At 36.9% G+C, this 3,792-nt stretch overlaps 1 pseudogene; it reads left to right on the top strand.

The window, feature by feature from the left end:
• Positions 1-405: 405 nt before the first annotated feature.
• On the top strand, positions 406-2,243 carry LOC133245351 (zinc finger protein 75A-like; annotated as a pseudogene).
• Positions 2,244-3,792: the final 1,549 nt, after the last annotated feature.

Below are 3,792 nucleotides of genomic sequence, written 5' to 3'. Positions count from 1 at the left end.
TTTAAACACCAGCCTCTGCACTGGGATGGCCCAGAGGGATGGTATGGGGAGGGAGGTGGGAGGGGGGTTCAGGATGGGGAACATGTGTACAAGGTGGCGGATGCATGTTGATGTATGGCAAAACCAATACAATATTGTAAAGTAAAAAAGTAATAATAATAATAAAATAAAAAAAATTTTTTTTAATTAAAAAAAAAAGTAAACACCAGCCTCTACAGCCCATCTCTAGTCCTCTTGAGGGCTACATAACCTCACCTACTGCTCCATATCTGACACCTAGGGAATTCCCTCTTCTTGCTTTTTTAAAAATTATTATTATTTCTTTACTTTTGGTCTTAGTTGCAGCACTCAGGGTCTTGCATTGTGGCCCTTGGGCTTTTCTCTAGTTGAGGGGATCAGGTTTAGTTGCCCTGTGGCATGTGGGATCCTAGCTTCCTGACCAGATGAAGACCAGCTTCATCTTCCCAGAAGGATAAAGGAAGAAGATTGTTTCACTGATTTTGTTCCAGACCAGACTGGGCCTCAGTTGTCAGATCTGGAGTTGGTGGTGTATCCAGCACAGGAGCAGAATTGTTCCTAGATCAGAATGATGACAGTAGATCTGAAAGCTTCAGTCCAGGAGCTGGGAAAGGAGGCAGTGCTCTTGGAAGAAGCAGCAGAGGCCCCAGTCTTCCAGCTGAAGCCAGCAGAGTCCCAGCCAGTGGGCATGTCCCAGGAGGAAGGAGTTTGGAACATACACCAGGGTCTACAAGAGCTGCTGAACAGAAATACCCACAAAGTACCTGAGCCTGTATGTGAGAGGGTGGTACCTACTTACCAGATCCTAGCCTTTCCTGAGCAAACAAACATCAAAGATTGGACAATGACACCTGAGTTCATCTTGCCTGAGGCCCAGAGTTTGCTGAAATTTGAAAAAGTGGCCATATACTTTTCCCAGGAAGAATGGGAACTACTGGATCCCACTCAGAAGGCCCTCTACAATGGCGTAATGCACGAAAACTATAAGACTCATCTTTCTAGCATTATTTGTGCTCCCCAAACCTAAAGTAATCTCCTGTTTAGAGCAAGAGGAAAAGCCATATATTCAAGGATCTCCAGTGTTCAAAGACAATCCTGGAGATCTGCTTTCAGAGATAAAGCTGAAAAATGACATGGAAAATCATCAACCTATGTGTCTTTCTGACTTAGAAATACAAGCACCAGGAGACATAGTATCAAAAAAAAGCCAGTGTGAATGTTCATCAGAAAACAATGGGCAAAGAAAATCATGATGATGTACATAGGCTGGGGAAATGGCACCAAGATTTTCCAGTGAAGGAAAGAAAGAAACTTTTCAACTGGTGGGAAGAAGAGCTGCTGAAATTTATGGAGCTTCATATGAAAGAATGTGCAACAGAGAAGCTTTTTAAATGTCAGGAACGTGGAAAAAGCTTCAGAGTTAGCTCTGACCTTATTAAGCACCAAAGAATTCACACTGAAGAGAAACCATATAAATGTCAACAGTGTGATAAGAGGTTTAGATGGAGGTCAGATCTTAATAAGCACTTAACAACACACCAAGGAGTAAAACCATATAAATGCTCCTGGTGTGGGAAAAGCTTCAGTCAAAATTCATATCTCCACACACATCAAAGAACTCACACAAGAGAGAAGCCCTTTACATGTCACGAATGTGGGAAAAAATTCAGTCAAAATTCCCACCTTATTAAACACCAGAGAACCCATCTATAACACATGCAAGCTTCAGTAAATGCTCAAGACTTTGACACCAGAATTGACACCAGTGAAGAAAAGCTTATCCAGTGTTCTTAGTCCAAAAAATTTACCAACCAGAGTTTAACCTTAAAGTTTATGAAAAATTTCAAAATTAAGAAGCATGAAGAATTTTTTACCAGTGGAAAATTTGGTGATGTAAACATCATGTCTCACAGAAAGAAATTAGAGTTGACTGTGAGAGGAAACAGGAATAGTTAGTTGTACTACTTACTGTTTTTACTTGGAACTATCATTGAATTCCTTAGGAAAATAGGGGTTCTAAGAACCTGAGTAAGGGAAAAAGCTTTTGGGACTGTAGCTGACAAAATAGCAACACCAGCTTCAAACAGCAGATGCAGTCATGAGTCACCAGCCTTCTGTGGTCGCAGAGGTAAATATTGTTTTTCATTGATCTTCCAGCCACTGTTAAGCACATGTGATAGAAACATTTGTAGCATAGTTCTCCAAAATAAAAAGCAGGAATATATGTTTCATTGCATACATTGTCTTCCAGGTGGTCGACTTAGCAGTTTCAATAGTCTTTTGGGGAAGAAATGAATTTTAATATAAAGTTTTCCAGAAACAAAACAAACAAACAAAAAAACAAAACCCCAGGTCCTCTGCACTGGAAGGCAAGTTCTTAACCACTGGATCACCAGGGAATTCCCTTTTTCTTTCCTTTGAGACACGTATTCCTAAACTATTTGAATATTCAAGTATTTTAAATAATATGCTGTCTAGTATTACTATGTTTTAGGCATAGAAGGGAGTGCTTTAGCATGTTCTTCATCTACCATCTTGACCTAAAACTTTAATAGAAGTTATTTTTAGTAAAATACATTTTTAGTGTTAATTTTGTAAATAATCTATTTCCTCACTCTCTTATTTTTCTAGCAGATTTAAAATGCTTCTCTTTTTCTTCCTTTTAGATGTACAACCATGATATATAAATAATGAGTTTTGCAAACTCCTTTTTATTAATTATATGTTTAAAGTCCACCCTCTTCTAATTGCATTGGAGGAAGTTCTAGAACAATATCCAAAAATAATGATGTTATCAGACCCCCACTTGTATCTGACTTTATCAGAAATGCCTTTCGTATTTTAGCATTAAACATATTCTGGCTTTGCTTTTGAGAAATGTTGTCCTCATGATAAGGGAACACCCCTAAATTTTCATTTTATTAACAGGCTTATAAGAAATGGGTGGAGGAATTTTATGAAACGTATTTTCAACATCCCAAAAGGCAATAAGATGGCTTTGTCTTTTGATTTATTTAAAATTAAATTTTATTGTCAAATTTCCTAATATGTTACCATCCTTAATTTCTTGATTCATGAAATGAACCTGCCTTGGTCTTGGTGTTTTACTCTTTTAATGTATTTCTGGCTTGATTTTGATGTATACATATATATATATATATATATATATATATATATATATATATATATACACACATACATGGACTTCCCTGGTGGCTCAGATGATAAAGTGTCTGCCTACAATGCAGGAGACCTGAGTTAAATCCCTGGTTTGAGAAGATCTCCTGGAGAAGGAAATGGCAACCCACTCCAGTATTCTTGCCTGGAAAATCCCATGGACGGAGGAGCCTGGTAGGCTACAGTCCATGGGGTCTCAAAGAGTTGGACACGACTGAGCAAATATAAAATTTATATGTGGAGATATACGTTTTTAGACTTTGTTTTTCTTTTTCATTTCTTTCAGAAGTAAAATTAATTTGTAGCTTTGTTTTTATTAGGTTACAAGATTAATGATTTACCAATTTAAAAAAATGAATTAAAATATTTTCCACATATCTCTGCTCTTGAATACTTTAAACAGCTTCAGAAATATCTGTTTGTTCAGTATTTGAAAGATTCACATGAAATGATCTGGGACTAGGGTTTTTGAGAAGAATTTTCTTAATTTCTTCTATGTCATTAGCTTCTTTAGGTTTTCTGTCTCTTTCTAATCTAATTTTGGTAAGATCTATTTTCATAGAAAAGCATCAATTTTATTTGACTTTTCAAATAAAC

The sequence above is a fragment of the Bos javanicus genome, chromosome 3 (assembly GCF_032452875.1).
Source record: "Bos javanicus breed banteng chromosome 3, ARS-OSU_banteng_1.0, whole genome shotgun sequence".
In the NCBI taxonomy this organism is placed as follows: Eukaryota; Metazoa; Chordata; class Mammalia; order Artiodactyla; family Bovidae; genus Bos; species Bos javanicus.
This window is presented reverse-complemented; position numbering and strand designations above follow the sequence as displayed.